Raw genomic sequence first — 18,358 nt, 5'->3', positions numbered from 1 at the left:
TTCTTCTTGTAACGAGCTCCTTTTGAATCAACCTTAGCCTTTGGCTTTGGAGCTCATTGTTGTTGTTTACCCTTAAAAGCAATTGGTTGTTGCTTTGTCGGCGATTTCTGTTTTCCAAATTGTTTTCTGATTTCAGCTTTTAGAATTGGGTCACATTGAGTTACAATGACTCCTGGAATTGTCTTTCCCAAAAACTTGTTTGTAGTATCTTCAAACACTTTGTCAATCAAAGATTGATTGACGTTTTTTATAGGAAAATCTTTGTCTGAATAAATTTTAACATCTCCGACCAAAGTATACAACAAGTTATTGCTTTTAACAGCAGACACACTTTCCTTGTCATTCTTGACATCTTTGATAGCTTTGACAGGATCTATCACTTGCTTGACAACAGGTTGCACTGCAGGAGTAGGAGGATCACAAAGAATATGATTCTCCATTGGAATTTCTACTCCTTTCGTCTCATCAAGTGATTCATCCTGGTCACTCACATCTGATTCATCATCCGAAGAATCATAGTCCTCAATGGTTGGAGGACTTTGATTTGAAGCACATGATGACTTTTCTTTGTTATCAGATGAGCCCTCCGATGAATTGTCCGGTTTGAACCCTAGGCCAGTAGTAACTTTCTCATAATCAAGAGGCACACTGGGTTCATACCGAGGCATATCCTCTTCATCAGGCATTTTGGTATAGTTGTGTCTCAAAGGAGGCGGACACGACTTATACCCAACGCCTTTCACATTACCTTTCAGTTTTTTTGAACGTCTATGATGTGATCGAGCACAAATCGGGAGTTAGAATAACTCTTCAATTTTTGCTTGATAGCATCATGCTCGCATTTGGCAATGGCTACTTCCTTTTTGGTTTCCTCAACGATGTTAATGTAGTCGTTAATACTAACTTATTTATGATAAACAACTTTGTTCACTTCGGAAACACTTTTCTTTAAGGTTTCAATTACAGATTTAAATTCCTTTTCATTTCGAACTAAAGCCATGTTTGCCTCTTTGCATTTTAACAGCTCAATCACTAAACTCTGATTGTGACTATGAACCGTTTCAGATTCACGTTTCAATTTAGCACATTCATGTTTCATATCAGCACAATCACTACAGATGTTAGGAGTTTTAGATTTTACCTAACTTGTAGAAGCTGTGACATTAGCCATAAAGGCAGTTTGAGAAGAGAAAGATCCATCTTCAGTGAGAATCTTCTCCATTTCTTCTGATGTAGCAGTAACTTTCTTGATTAAGTCAGATTTTTGATATTTCATCTCCTTGGCACCATTCGACAAACTATCACCTTCAGAATCAGTTCTTTCATTCAAATTCGATTCTTCATCCGAACTGCCACTGTATCCCGAACTATCATCTTTTCCTGAAGATTCACCATCATTGACATTCTTGACAATCTCAGTGTAAAACGCAGTTCTTGTTTGATCACCGTTTCCCAACTGTATGGCCGGACCACAATCGACACTTGGATCGAATTGAGGTTTGTTGTGGAAACTTGAGGTTGAGGTTGGGGTTTAGATTGCGAAAGATAAGCACTTTGATTGAACTGTGGAAACGGAGATGAGCTTGTATTTGATACAAACGCCGTTTGAAGCTTCGGTTGCTGAATGGAACTAGAACTAGCTGAAGGACCAAAACCCGGCAAATAAATTTCTGTGTTTTGAGTAGGTGCAATCCTTTTAGCCTTCCGAATTTCCTCTTCGTTCTTGTGCTCCAACTTTTTAATGAATTCATAGATATTCACATTGACAGCATCTAGAACGCCCGTATGCTTTAAAAGCTCAATGAATGGGCTCCACTTTGGAGGTAGAGCATCAGCAAACCGTGCTACCATTTCCTGTTGAGATGCAAGAACACCAAAATAATACATTTCACTCATCAAATGATAATAACGAGTAGTTATATCATTTAGGGTTTCATTCTCTAAGAAATGAAATGATTCGAATTTCTTCTTCAACAGATCATGACGTGTCTTTCTAGTTGCTGCATTTCCTTCTCCTCTCGCTACCAAAAGATTATGTACGTTTTGATTTTGATTCGACACCAAAGCCCATTGACTTGCACTTATTGACTGTTGTTGTCGAGGTATGGTACTCGCTAAATATTCGGCCATCGAAGTCGGTTTTTGAACTGGTTGTGAGTCCGTACTCCAATCCCATGGGCTAGTACAACTCATGTTTGGTGTATAGAAGTGAAAAATCTGATCACACTCTTGAAAACAAACAGTTAAATGAACTTTGCAAACCTTCTGTGAAAATTATGACAAATGACACCACGAAAAAATATGTTTTTGGTGAAAAACCAAATTAGGCGAAAAATGGATTTTCGTCACAAACATTTGTCACGATTTCTTTGGAGAATTTATATAATGAAACAGACAAATGGACCTAGGCTTCCTAGTCTTTCGAGAGAACATGCTCAAGTATTAAATCCCACTAAACAAACTGGTGGGTATTTAGTTAAAGAACAATTTTTTTTAATACAGAATGATTTGCCCACTTAACTAAAGTCCACTAAAATAACTTAATAGGTTTAAAACATGAAATCACGTGGACTTCTTTGTTAAATCCACTAAGAATGAAAGGTGAAAGCCCACCAAGAATTTGTTCCCCATCCCACAAAGTGCAACAATTAATTGAATAAGCCCAATAAATTAAGCCAACCCACTAGGCAGATCAGTCGATTGATTTTATGCGACGAAATTGGTTGTTTGTTTGTGATGATCGACGAAAAGGAACTGGCGAAAGTAATTCGACGAAACTCAATACATGTCGACGAAACTGAGTTTGAGTTTATGATCGACGAACCAGATTTATATGACGAAACTGAATTGATATTAATGATCGACGAAACCACTTTATGTGAATAAGATCCGACGAAACTCAATTGTAAGACCCTCCTAAGTGATATACTTTATCAAATCTGAATATGATTGGACCGATAGGAAACATTCAGCACATGCAATTTGATTGGACCGATAGTGGACTTTTAGCACGTGCAATATGATTATTATAAACTTTGGCCTCCAAAATTGATTCCCACTCACAATTCAATGAATTGTTATTGGACCGATAGAAGTTGTTTGTTTTAATTTTTTTTTTTAAATCGACCAAACAAATTTTGTTTAATTATGATTTTTGAGATAAGATCTTGGTGAGATAATTTTCAAAGAATCCTTATCTTCTCACACAAACACTCATTTTTCAAAGTACACACTACTTTCCTTCTTTTCAAAGACACAGTGCTTTTTCCTTTTTCAACAAAACAACATTACAAAATACACAAAATGTCAACATAATATAAAATATTCAACTAACACTTTAATTCATACAAGAATTCGGATCAAACACTCATATATTACGAAGAACATTTTGAAGATAGCTTATGAACTATATGAATATCAGATGAACACTTATGAAGATTTCGACCAAAATGTTACCGGATAAATTTTCGGAAACAAGATTTTGCTTAAACTTTCAACAAAAACCCACTAGTATCATGTAAACATTAAAACAAACAAGGTTTTTGAACAAACTTATAGCAAAATAATAGGATAATCACTGATTTAAAAGACTGTTTCCAGAAAATATATAAACTTTTCAAGAACGAAATCTGAAAAATCACAAACAAACTTGATAAAACACTAAGAATGTTTGGTTTTAAACAAGGAAAAAAGCCAAAGCTCTGATACCAATTATAGGTCCCGTTTTCCGGTGGATCGATAACGAAAACCTATCCTTGTTTATCACAAACACGGTAACGGGTGCGGAATCCCCGTGACGGTGCAAACCAAACACAGTGTAAAATAAGAACACGCGTAACCAAAAGATTCAATATCTATTGATTAGGGATGAGAACGGATACAAACATATACAAACAATGTTTACAGACTCTCTCTTTAAGTCTCACAGCTCTCGTCTCTCGTCCAAGTTTCACACAGAAACTGTGAGGGGTATTTATAGAAGACATACACATACAATGACAAAACACAAAGCTGACACGACGAAACATTAAAGTCAACGAAACACTTTCTATTTCGTCGACATGCAAGTGAAGAATTGCATGTTTCGTTGATGTTAATCTTCAGCCCAAATGGAGTCAAAGCCCAGTATGATTTTCGGCCCAAAAGTGTGTTTCGTCGACAACTGTTTTTCCCAAATTCAACAACTATGAAGATTAGTCAACCGTGACATCATCATGACATCACATTGATGATGTCATGATGATGTGTCATCGGGACTTGGTTTGCGGCGCTCCGTGCTTCGTGTGTCGAACTCTGGGGCGCACGACGGAGGAATGTCGTGACATCGGGCTTGAGCCGGACCTAACCGTGTCGAAACCAAGTCGGACCGAGCCGAGTCGAACCGAGCCGAGTCGAACCGAGCCGAGTCGCATCCACACAAAGTGTATCAATACATCGGGAGATGCTACGTACTAGAATTCAAGATAGATCAAACCGGCCGAAAAGAAAATCAAAAACAATTCATGACATTTACCTCCTAACTGTTTGGAGTATATGTTGGATTTATATGTACGGGTTCGTTAAGTCAACGATGCTGACTGAGCTATGACCCGTAAGAGTTACACCTTGGGCAACAAACATTAAATCCACTTAACTTGGTTAACGGGTGACCACGAACAATTAACGGAACGAAATATATAATTATCTAGAATAATTATATATCCACGAGAAACGGAATTTATTATTTATACAAGTTATAAATAATATTACTTATTTAATTAAACTTTGTTTCTCGGGCTTCGTATCGCATTTGGGCTTGTACTAGACGTGTTGGGCTTTAGTGGCCTAAGAGATAATTAGTGATGATTATTAGAGTTTATGAGATAAAGCCTAATTACCTATTTATTATATCATATATAATAAACTCATTATCTTGGATAATGAGAAGTGCATGTCTTCTACCTTTGAAGGAATTCAATTTTGTGAGATTATCACAAAACAAGAATCACAGCCACCATTTTAGGCGGCTAAACTTTTCTTTCCTTTGTATTGTGACGACCGGCCAAGCCAAAGTCGCCGCTCGGTTCGTATTCGTGTCTAGCACTCGTTCGTTGTAACCCTAATCCTGTTTGGTTCACTTTTGGTGTTGATAATTTATATTTATTCCGTTGCGTTTTCATTAACTATATAGGAAAAAGATCAAATAGGAAGTTAATTTTCGCTAGTAAGGATAGGAAGCCATAGGATTATGACATGTGACAAATTTTAAAATAAGGAGAAAGGGTATTTTAGTCAATCCAACTCCTTCTTCTTCTTTTTTCAAAATCCAGTAACTTCAAAACCCACAATTTTCAAAACCCACCATCTTCAACTATTTCTTCACTTTCTATCTCAATAATCACTACATTATAGTGCGATTTTCGTCACCAATCAATGATTCAAAACCCGATCAACGTGTTCTTCAGCTTTTTTTGAAGAAAACCCAGTTTAATTTCATAAAAAAATCTCGTTTTTCGGGTGATTTTGGAGATAATCACTCGATTCGTTCGATTGCGAGCGTTGATAAGTGTTTCTATCATTCAAATTTCGTCAATTCATGAAGAAATCAGCTTCGATCCATGTAAGAAATTCTTTAATTTCATTTTCAGAATCTGGGTTTTTGATTTAGTTATTGCGTTTTACGATCTTTGCGGGGTCCGGGGGCGGCAGCCCCTGGTAGCGGGGTCCCAGGGGCGGCAGCCGCTGGCGGGGTCCAAGGGGCAGAGCCCCTGGATGGGGTTGAGCTGTCCATTGCTGTACTAAAAACGAATCAGAAAAATTAATTTTCCAGAAATTGGCTCATTTCGAAGACAGTAATTCGTAGACAATTCAGACAGTTCACAGTGACAGACAGTTTTATGTGTCCATTGCGTTTTAGAAATAAGAGAGTTTTATGTGGTTTATGGCTGTTTCGTTTTAGAAAAAAAACACATTTTTAAGTGTTTTTAGTCATTGCGTTTTAGGTAAAACACATTTTTAGGTGTTTTCAGTCCATTGCGTTTTAGAATGAGTCATTTTTAAGTGTTTTCTGGCCATTGCGTTTTACATATAAGACATTTCTTTGTGTTTTTTATGCATTGCGTTTTAGGTAAAACACTTTTTTATGTGTTTTCAGTCCATTGCGTTTTAGAAAACAAACATTTTAAGTGTTTTCTGGCCATTGCGTTTTACAAATAAGACATTTCTTTGTGTTTTTGGTGCATTGCGTTTTAGGTAAAACACATTTTTATATGTTTTCTGCCCATTGCGTTTTACAAATAAGACATTTCTGTGTGTTTTCTGGCCATTGCGTTTTACAAATAAGTCATTTCTTTGTGTTTTTGGTGCATTGCGTTTTAGAAAAATGTCATTTTTTAGGTTTTTTTTTTTCATTGCGTTTTACGTAACTGGTGGTTTTTCTATTGTGTTTTACGCAACTGGGTTTTAATTTTTTTTTTTTTAAATATAGCAATAGTATACTCGTTTTAAAGATAACAAAACGCTCGTTTTTTTGGTGCAATTTTTATAAAAAAATAATGTCGTATGAAAGAGTTATTAACGTTTAAAAAATGGGGGGAATTGGAGGAGAGATAAACTATTGGCTTGAATTGACTAGAATGCCCTTGAACAAACTCACGCTCCTCTTTTTTTCCTTTCAATTTCCCTGATTTAATCTTAGCCCTTGATTAACTTAATGGATGGTCAAGATCACTTCCTAGCCTTCCTAGCCAAATAATCTTCCTATTTTATCTCCACCCTAATTATATATTTAGTTAATAAAATATGTCAAACCCGTTTTGATGAAAAGTTAAATTGACACCACTGAAACCCAACAGTATATTATGGATTAACAGGAACAAAAATGTTTTCAACGACGATATAACGGACCCATACAAACTAGTGGAAGAGATCAAAGAGGAGTCGTTTGATTGGATAAACAAAAGATCAAGATTTCAAAGTATTACCTCGCTCGAGTGGAGTGAGTTCTCGTTCCTGGAATAGTTCCTGGAATAATGAAGTGTATGTAGTCTGTTTGGTTAGCTTGTCTTCCTTGATGTATGTTTCTCTTGATTTCCTGGATGTAATCGTTCGGTTCTATAGCACCTTGCTATGTACCGGTTTTGTGTGGTGAATAAAGTTCTGTTGTTGTTCAAAAAAAAAAAAAAAAAAAAAAAAAAAAAAACCAAACAGATGGAGCGGCTACTTAATTTCATAAACTACTTACAATTAATTGATGAATGCAGAGTGGAAAATGGAGTCAGATGTGAGTTGGAATAATTACACACAAAAAAAAAGCAAAGATGGTCAAATAGGGAATTCTTGTCAAAACGATGTCCGTAAAAAGTCAACTATAGTAAAAGGGTAGTTGATTGAAAGTCAAGTTAGGAAAGGCTACTTATTAGTATAGATATCTTGTATTGTATGCATAAAAATAAATGTATAGATTGGTATATGTTGGTTTTACCGTTATAGGCTCAAATTGAGAAGATGTGTTGCTGGTATATTTAAATAGGCGGTTTGTGGCTTAGTTGAAATATTGGAAAATTTGGGCCGGGAATTCTTTCTATTTGAATAGGGCTCGATTTAGGATTGAATTCCCAAATAGAGAAGCTCAAACCCGGCTCAAACCAGTCAAAGTCCCTTCTATTTAAGGGCACTAAGTTCTGTCAATATGGATCTAGGGTTCAGTCAATTACCAATTCCAAATATTCTGATCCATGGTTTGGTAATGGCGGATTGAAAAAACCTTCAAGACTTATAACCCATGGCGTTTGATTTCTATATAATTATTTGCTTCCATTTGAAGCATCGATATGACGTTTTTCTATGCTTTAGATCGTGTTTTGCTAGAATTGATTGCCTGATCGATTGTTTAAGGTATTCTCGTTACCTAACTTTTTTGGAAAATAGATAATTAGCATTTTATAATCTTAGTTGCATCATAGTTTTGGCTGATCGATTGTTTATTGTATGTTTCATTTATCTATGTCGATTCATTTTCATTTCTTGTGGGTTGGCTGGGGTTGGGCATGTTTGTGATTTCTTGTCTTATTTCTAATTTTGTTAACGGTCTCCAATTGACGATTCTTGTAGGGCCGTCCACGAGAGCAATTGGAAGGGGTAGTATGCCATTGTTGCATGTCAATCCGCTGAACTGGGGCTATGGAACAACTACGTTCAAAGTAGGCTCGTCTATGGGTGCTACCAATAACGATCTAGACCCGCAGTCCTCATAAGGTCATGGACAGTCAAGTGCATCCAGCTAGATGCCTACACGAGAAAAGAGGCTTGTGTTTGGGTCTTTTGGTCGAGTCTCCATGTCAAGTCCTGAGCCTGAGCAGACTAGCTATGTATGCATTAGAAGACAGACTAATAGGCTTGTATTTGGGTCTTTTGCTGACAAAATGTTGAATCCTAAGTGAGACCGGAGAGTGAACTCAGATTCATGAATCAAAATGTGCTATTAATGAAATTCTCGGTCCCTTCTTGAATGTTCCCATTGGTTATTCGAGAATCTTACCAAGGTTACAAGCATCATGACCTAATGCAAGTGTTTTACGGAAAAAGGTTCCTACAAGAAATGAAATGCATTCATGACCACGTATATTCATACATGTACAATGTAAAATATTATGAATAGACTGTGATGAATTAAATCTACATAGTTTTTTTTTATTTTTTTTTATTTTGAGGATATTACAAGATTTTGAATTTCTAATCTAGAAGCTTTTAGTGTTTCAATTGGTTTTTTTATTGGTTTAGGTAGGCTAAAACCGGTTCAGGTTGGAACCGATTCCCAATACAAAAATCTCAAACATGTGCAGCCGGGTCGGGTCGGACAAATTGGTTTTGTACCAGGTCGGGGCTGGGTTGGTTTCTGGGTCGCTTGGCCCAAACTGCTTTTCTGGGTACACCTCTGCCAACCCACACCATCCAAAATAGTTTGTGCTTTTGTTTGACTATTCACTAGTTAAGATTAAATCAAAACGTATATTTAGTTTATTATTGTTGCTAACAAATTTACAGAAAAGTAGTCTTAGAAAATTTTATAAAAAGCCCCAACAGTAAAATTTCACTCCGGACCCAAAATTAAACTTTTATAAAAAGCTCCATTCATAACTAACTACTTCTTACCCATTTTGCCAAGTTAACAAGGAATGCTTGATAAAAGAGTCCATATAAAACATCCAGGAACTTTACCACAAGATAATAAAATCTTGCATTACATTTATAAACAAAAAAAACTGGTTACATTTTTGTAAATACAATATTGAAACCATAAAAGTATGGTGGGAATCTGGTGATCTTGGAGTGGAATACATAAACGGTTTGGGAGGAATCTGTATGGACTTTAAATACCCTTCTATCATATCCACCACCTTACTCATTGATTGTCTACTTGAAGGATCACTTTGTTTGCACCGAGATCATCTTCTTCACTACATTTTCGTGCTCGTCTAACACGCCACTCAGTCCAAGATTTTTGTTGGGTCCAACTTTTTTATATAAGGAATTGAAAAGGTGCATTTTACTAGTGCTATCATCTTCAACAACCACATTTCTTCGCTCTCTCTCCATTTCTAACACCATCATCCCGTAGCTGTACACATCTGAGATTCAAAGTTCCTAGAAAATCGTAACGAGTATTGTCTAAAAAAATACATACTTTAATTTATTGTAGAGTTTAAAAACATAAAATTATATAAAGTGACGGTTGCAGTCAAATGTGATGGTTGCTTTGAATTGAATAATTACAATCAAAGAATAGTGAGATCATAAATAAGTTGTTGCTGTTGGCCCCAAAATGGATCTTTGATCTCTAGACATGAATCGAATAACTTGAATATAAAATGAGAGTTTGAATACAATAGAATACAATTGATGAGAGTGATTTACAAATGAGAAATCTATCCCTATTTATAGTTTCTAAAGGGTGCGATCCAATAGACGCGTCTCTTCACGAACGGGTGCGTCTCTAAAACATGTGGATGTAATTAAACATGCAGGGGTGTGTCCTTTGATTGAAAAGTCATGTCCCTTGAATCCTTTTGTGGCTGCGAAAATCTGCAGGTGTGTCTCCAAGGGATTTCGCCACCCTTGTGGTGGTAGTTACCAAGTTCTAATTTGTCACAATTGCCCCCTGAACTTTGTAACCGCCATGTAACCGCCACTCTTCTCTTTAATTACCATAAAACCCTTGTAGTTTAGGATGTGTAGGGATTATAACTTTCATTCACCCCCCTAATCACGAACATCCTTGAGTTGTAGATCTTGAACTTTGATCAATTCCATCTTCTTGAAACTCCTCGGTATCCGACGTTTCACACGGATCTTCTTATTCACCAACCTTGCTCCTCACGAACCTTGTTTTACTTGAACTCGCTTCAAACGAACTTGTTTCACACAGATATTTTTTTCACACTTGTCTTGACCGTACTTGATTTGTATCACACGAACCTTTTCTTGTGTAGTTGTCTCAACACGAACTCCACCGGTCTTGATTAACTTCCCCACCATCATATCACATGAATTAAATCCATCTCGCATAGATTTTGATAAACTGACTCACTCAGATCTCTCTTGTGGTTGTATCACACAACAATTTTTTGACCCAGTCACAGGATACTTGTTTCCTTTATGCGCGCGCCTTCTTTTGGTCTATCACAGATTTAATCTCGTCATCACGGTTGTCTCGCACAACGGGTTTTTCATCATTGATTGCTTCCCTCACGGATTCTTCACTTTTTCCTGATCTAGTCACTGAACTGTTTTATTGTTCCTTTCACAGGTTATCTCTGCATCACACGATTCTTCTTTCCTTCGACTCGTCACAAATCGACTACACTTTTCCACACGGTTTCGAATCACACAAACCTTTTTTGATGTCTCACCAATAGTATTCATTGTTTCAATAGCTTCAACTTTTCTGCATTCACTGCACTTTATTTTTCTATACTCACTGCAACAAATTTCTCTTCTTGTTTCCTACATTCACTGCATCACTTTTCACTATCCTGCATCCGCTGCATCATCGTGTTTCTTTGCATTCACTGCATCTACAATTGGCTATTCCGCATAGCACTTTGTTTCTGATTGAAAAAACCTTCGAGCCTTCACTTGGTAATTCTAGATTCTTCGAACACACTTCGAATCACTCGAATGATTCCGTCTTTACTGGCTTCTTCTTCACGATCAACTCCCTCGATTTTCTTTTTCCCAATTGATTCGCGCAATTTTCTTTTAAACTTTGAATAACCACCGGATTAAATTCTGATTCTTCCTAGCACTCCAACGAAACAAGAAAACAACCCTGTTTTGTGCTCCTGTACTCGGTTTCATTCACTCACGAACCCTAGTCTGATTGCTAACTTAGAATTCTCACAACCCTTACTTTCTTGTTTCTAAAATTTCCTGACCACCAATACGAACCACTGTACTGGTAAAATTCAATTCCCTTGAATTCAACAAACTCTCAAATCTTTATCCCGCGAATAACCACAACGCGTATTAATTGAATTCCTGACAATCTAATTCGCACTATAACCCCGAAATCAAAACCCTAGATTTCGAACAGAACCCTGGTTCGATAACCTTGAACCGAAAAAACTAAAAAACTTGCGAATTGAAAAATTAGAATGATGAAACCTAATCGCGAATGACTTCCCGCCGATTCGTTGCCTTGCGATTCCCGATGCCTAGAGCCTGATGCTCTGATACCAATTGTTGGCCCCAAAATGGATCTTTGATCTCTAGACATGAATCGAATAACTTGAATATAAAATGAGAGTTTGAATACAATAGAATACAATTGATGAGAGTGATTTACAAATGAGAAATCTATCCCTATTTATAGTTTCTAAAGGGTGCGATCCAATAGACGCGTCTCTTCACGAACGGGTGCGTCTCTAAAACATGTGGATGTAATTAAACATGGAGGGGTGTGTCCTTTGATTGAAAAGTCATGTCCCTTGAATCCTTTTGTGGCTGCGAAAATCTGCAGGTGTGTCTCCAAGGGATTTCGCCACCCTTGTGGTGGTAGTTACCAAGTTCTAATTTGTCACAATTGCCCCCTGAACTTTGTAACCGCCATGTAACCGCCACTCTTCTCTTTAATTACCATAAAACCCTTGTAGTTTAGGATGTGTAGGGATTATAACTTTCATTCACCCCCCTAATCCCGAACATCCTTGAGTTGTAGATCTTGAACTTTGATCAATTCCATCTTCTTGAAACTCCTCGGTATCCGACGTTTCACGCGGATCTTCTTATTCACCAACCTTGCTCCTCACGAACCTTGTTTTACTTGAACTCGCTTCAAACGAACTTGCTTCACACAGATATTTTTTTCACACTTGTCTTGAACGTACTTGATTTGTATCACACGAACCTTTTCTTGTGTAGTTGTCTCAACACGAACTCCACCGGTCTTGATTAACTTCCCCACCATCATATCACATGAATTAAATCCATCTCGCATAGATTTTGATAAACTGACTCACTCAGATCTCTCTTGTGGTTGTATCACACAACAATTTTTTGACCCGGTCACAGGATACTTGTTTCCTTCATGCACGCGCCTTCTTTTGGTCTATCACAGATTTAATCTCGTCATCACGGTTGTCTCGCAATACGGGTTTTTCATCATTGATTGCTTCCCTCACGGATTCTTCACTTTTTCCTGATCTAGTCACTGAACTGTTTTATTGTTCTTTTCACAGGTTATCTCCGCATCACACGATTCTTCTTTCCTTCGACTCCTCACAAATCGACTACACTTTTCCACACGGTTTCGAATCACACAAACCTTTTTTGATGTCTCACCAATAGTATTCATTGTTTCAATAGCTTCAACTTTTCTGCATTCACTGCACTTTATTTTTCTATACTCACTACAACAATTTTCTCTTCTTGTTTCCTACATTCACTGCATCACTTTTCACTATCCTGCATCCGCTACATCATCGTGTTTCTTTGCATTCACTGCATCTACAATTGGCTATTCCGCATAGCACTTTGTTCCTGATTGAAAAAACCTTCGATCCTTCACTTGGTAATTCTAGATTCTTCGAACACACTTCGAATCACTCGAATGATTCCGTCTTTACTGGCTTCTTCTTCACGATCGACTCACTCGATTTTCTTTTTCCCAATTGATTCGCGCAAATTTCTTTTAAACTTTGAATAACCACCGGATTAAATTCTGATTCTTCCTAGCACTCCAACGAAACAAGAAAACAACCCTGTTTTGTGCTCCTGTACTCGGTTTCATTCACTCACGAACCCTAGTCTGATTGCTAACTTAGAATTCTCACAACCCTTACTTTCTTGTTTCTAAAATTTCCTGACCACCAATACGAACCACTGTACTGGTAAAATTCAATTCCATTGAATTCAACAAACTCTCAAATCTTTATCCCGCGAATAACCACAACGCGTATTAATTGAATTCCTGACAATCTAATTCGCACTATAACCCCGAAATCAAAACCCTAGATTTCGAACAGAACCCTGGTTCGACAACCTTGAACCGAAAAAACTAAAAAAGTTGCGATTTGAAAAATTAGAATGATGAAACCTGATCGCGAATGACTTCCCGCCGATTCGTTGCCTTGCGATTCCCGATGCCTAGAGCCTGATGCTCTGATACCAATTGTTGGCCCCAAAATGGATCTTTGATCTCTAGACATGAATCGAATAACTTGAATATAAAATGAGAGTTTGAATACAATAGAATACAATTGATGAGAGTGATTTACAAATGAGAAATCTATCCCTATTTATAGTTTCTAAAGGGTGCGATCCAATAGACGCGACTCTTTACGAACGGGTGCGTCTCTAAAACATGTGGATGTAATTAAACATGAAGGGGTGTGTCCTTTGATTGAAAAGTCATGTCCCTTGAATCCTTTTGTGGCTGCGAAAATCTGCAGGTGTGTCTCCAAGGGATTTCGCCACCCTTGGGGTGGTAGTTACCAAGTTCTAATTTGTCACAATTGCCCCCTGAACTTTGTAACCGCCATGTAACCGCCACTCTTCTCTTTAATTTCCATAAAACCCTTGTAGTTTAGGACGTGTAGGGATTATAACTTTCATTCACCCCCTAATCACGAACATCCTTGAGTTGTAGATCTTGAACTTTGATCAATTCCATCTTCTTGAAACTCCTCAGTATCCGACGTTTCACACGGATCTTCTTATTCACCAACCTTGCTCCTCACGAACCTTGTTTTACTTGAACTCGCTTCAAACGAACTTGCTTCACACAGATATTTTTTTCACACTTGTCTTGACCGTACTTGATTTGTATCACACGAACCTTTTCTTGTGTAGTTGTCTCAACACGAACTCCACCGGTCTTGATTAACTTCCCCACCATCATATCACATGAATTAAATCCATCTCGCATAGATTTTGATAAACTGACTCACTCAGATCTCTCTTGTGGTTGTATCACACAACAATTTTTTGACCCGGTCACAGGATACTTGTTTCCTTCATGCACGCGCCTTCTTTTGGTCTATCACAGATTTAATCTCGTCATCACGGTTGTCTCGCACAACGGGTTTTTCATCATTGATTGCTTCCCTCACGGATTCTTCACTTTTTCCTGATCTAGTCACTGAACTGTTTTATTGTTCCTTTCACAGGTTATCTCCGCATCACAGATTCTTCTTTCCTTCGACTCCTCACAAATCGACTACACTTTTCCACACGGTTTCGAATCACACAAACCTTTTTTGATGTCTCACCAATAGTATTCATTGTTTCAATAGCTTCAACTTTTCTGCATTCACTGCACTTTATTTTTCTATACTCACTGCAACAATTTTCTCTTCTTGTTTCCTACATTCACTGCATCACTTTTCACTATCCTGCATCCGCTACATCATCGTGTTTCTTTGCATTCACTGCATCTACAATTGGCTATTCCGCATAGCACTTTGTTTCTGATTGAAAAAACCTTCGAGCCTTCACTTGGTAATTCTAGATTCTTCGAACACACTTCGAATCACTCGAATGATTCCGTCTTTACTGGCTTCTTCTTCACGATCGACTCACTCGATTTTCTTTTTCCCAATTGATTCGCACAATTTTCTTTTAAACTTTGAATAACCACCGGATTAAATTCTGATTCTTCCTAGCACTCCAACGAAACAAGAAAACAACCCTGTTTTGTGCTCTTGTACTCGGTTTCATTCACTCACGAACCCTAGTCTGATTGCTAACTTAGAATTCTCACAACCCTTACTTTCTTGTTTCTAAAATTTCCTGACCACCAATACGAATCACTGTACTTGTAAAATTCAATTCCATTGAATTCAACAAACTCTCAAATCTTTATCCCGCGAATAACCACAACGCGTATTAATTGAATTCCTGACAATCTAATTCGCACTATAACCCCGAAATCAAAACCCTAGATTTCGAACAGAACCCTGGTTCGACAACCTTGAACCGAAAAAACTAAAAAACTTGCGATTTGAAAAATTAGAATGATGAAACCTGATCGCGAATGACTTCCCGCCGATTCGTTGCCTTGCGATTCCCGATGCCTAGAGCCTGATGCTCTGATACCAATTGTTGGCCCCAAAATGGATCTTTGATCTCTAGACGTGAATCGAATAACTTGAATATAAAATGAGAGTTTGAATACAATAGAATACAATTGATGAGAGTGATTTACAAATGAGAAATCTATCCCTATTTATAGTTTCTAAAGGGTGCGATCCAATAGACGCGTCTCTTTACGAACGGGTGCGTCTCTAAAACATGTGGATGTAATTAAACATGAAGGGGTGTGTCCTTTGATTGAAAAGTCATGTCCCTTGAATCCTTTTGTGGCTGCGAAAATCTGCAGGTGTGTCTCCAAGGGATTTCGCCACCCTTGGGGTGGTAGTTACCAAGTTCTAATTTGTCACAATGGCCCCCTGAACTTTGTAACCGCCATGTAACCGCCACTCTTCTCTTTAATTTCCATAAAACCCTTGTAGTTTAGGACGTGTAGGGATTATAACTTTCATTCACCCCCCTAATCACGAACATCCTTGAGTTGTAGATCTTGAACTTTGATCAATTCCATCTTCTTGAAACTCCTCGGTATCCGACGTTTCACACGGATCTTCTTATTCACCAACCTTGCTCCTCACGAACCTTGTTTTACTTGAACTCGCTTCAAACGAACTTGCTTCACACAGATATTTTTTTCACACTTGTCTTGACCGTACTTGATTTGTATCACACGAACCTTTTCTTGTGTAGTTGTCTCAACACGAACTCCACCGGTCTTGATTAACTTCCCCACCATCATATCACATGAATTAAATCCATCTCGCATAGATTTTGATAAACTGACTCACTCAGATCTCTCTTGTGGTTGTATCACACAACAATTTTTTGACCCGGTCACAGGATACTTGTTTCCTTCATGCACGCGCCTTCTTTTGGTCTATCACAGATTTAATCTCGTCATCACGGTTGTCTCGCACAACGGGTTTTTCATCATTGATTGCTTCCCTCACGGATTCTTCACTTTTTCCTGATCTAGTCACTGAACTGTTTTATTGTTCCTTTCACAGGTTATCTCCGCATCACACGATTCTTCTTTCCTTCGACTCCTCACAAATCGACTACACTTTCCCACACGGTTTCAAATCACACAAACCTTTTTTGATGTCTCACCAATAGTATTCATTGTTTCAATAGCTTCAACTTTTCTGCATTCACTGCACTTTATTTTTCTATACTCACTACAACAATTTTCTCTTCTTGTTTCCTACATTCACTGCATCACTTTTCACTATCCTGCATCCGCTACATCATCGTGTTTCTTTGCATTCACTGCATCTACAATTGGCTATTCCGCATAGCACTTTGTTTCTGATTGAAAAAACCTTCGATCCTTCACTTGGTAATTCTAGATTCTTCGAACACACTTCGAATCACTCGAATGATTCCGTCTTTACTGGCTTCTTCTTCACGATCGACTCACTCGATTTTCTTTTTCCCAATTGATTCGCGCAATTTTCTTTTAAACTTTGAATAACCCCCGGATTAAATTCTGATTCTTCCTAGCACTCCAACGAAACAAGAAAACAACCCTGTTTTGTGCTCCTGTACTCGGTTTCATTCACTCACGAACCCTAGTCTGATTGCTAACTTAGAATTCTCACAACCCTTACTTTCTTGTTTCTAAAATTTCCTGACCACCAATACGAACCACTGTACTGGTAAAATTCAATTCCATTGAATTCATCAAACTCTCAAATCTTTATCCCGCGAATAACCACAACGCGTATTAATTGAATTCCTGACAATCTAATTCGCACTATAACCCCGAAATCAAAACCCTAGATTTCGAACAGAACCCTGGTTCGACAACCTTGAACCGAAAAAACTAAAAAACTTGCGATTTGAAAAGTTAGAATGATGAAACCTGATCGCGAATGACTTCCCGCCGATTCGTTGCCTTGCGATTCCCGATGCCTAGAGCCTGATGCTCTGATACCAATTGTTGGCCCCAAAATGGATCTTTGATCTCTAGACATGAATCGAATAACTTGAATATAAAATGAGAGTTTGAATACAATAGAATACAATTGATGAGAGTGATTTACAAATGAGAAATCTATCCCTATTTATAGTTTCTAAAGGGTCCGATCCAATAGACGCGTCTCTTTACGAACGGGTGCGTCTCTAAAACATGTGGATGTAATTAAACATGAAGGGGTGTGTCCTTTGATTGAAAAGTCATGTCCCTTGAATCCTTTTGTGGCTGCGAAAATCTGCAGGTGTGTCTCCAAGGGATTTCGCCACCCTTGGGGTGGTAGTTACCAAGTTCTAATTTGTCACAATTGCCCCCTGAACTTTGTAACCGCCATGTAACCGCCACTCTTCTCTTTAATTTCCATAAAACCCTTGTAGTTTAGGACGTGTAGGGATTATAACTTTCATTCACCCCCCTAATCACGAACATCCTTGAGTTGTAGATCTTGAACTTTGATCAATTCCATCTTCTTGAAACTCCTCGGTATCCGACGTTTCACACGGATCTTCTTATTCACCAACCTTGCTCCTCACGAACCTTGTTTTACTTGAACTCGCTTCAAACGAACTTGCTTCACACAGATATCTTTTTCACACTTGTCTTGACCGTACTTGATTTGTATCACACGAACCTTTTCTTGTGTAGTTGTCTCAACACGAACTCCACCGGTCTTGATTAACTTCCCCACCATCATATCACATGAATTAAATCCATCTCGCATAGATTTTGATAAACTGACTCACTCAGATCTCTCTTGTGGTTGTATCACACAACAATTTTTTGACCCGGTCACAGGATACTTGTTTCCTTCATGCA

At 37.9% G+C, this 18,358-nt stretch overlaps 1 long non-coding RNA gene across 1 annotated transcript; it reads left to right on the top strand.

Annotated features, from left to right (window-relative positions):
• Positions 1-6,665: 6,665 nt before the first annotated feature.
• LOC118484140 lies at positions 6,666-8,489 on the top strand. The gene is made up of 2 exons (XR_004872843.1): positions 6,666-7,017; positions 8,092-8,489. It is a non-coding gene; the product is annotated as an uncharacterized LOC118484140 (long non-coding RNA).
• Positions 8,490-18,358: the final 9,869 nt, after the last annotated feature.

Source organism: Helianthus annuus, chromosome 2, assembly GCF_002127325.2.
Source record: "Helianthus annuus cultivar XRQ/B chromosome 2, HanXRQr2.0-SUNRISE, whole genome shotgun sequence".
NCBI classification, from domain to species: domain Eukaryota; kingdom Viridiplantae; phylum Streptophyta; class Magnoliopsida; order Asterales; family Asteraceae; genus Helianthus; species Helianthus annuus.
Note: the sequence above shows the minus strand (reverse complement) of the source record. Positions and strands in the feature narration are given on the sequence as shown.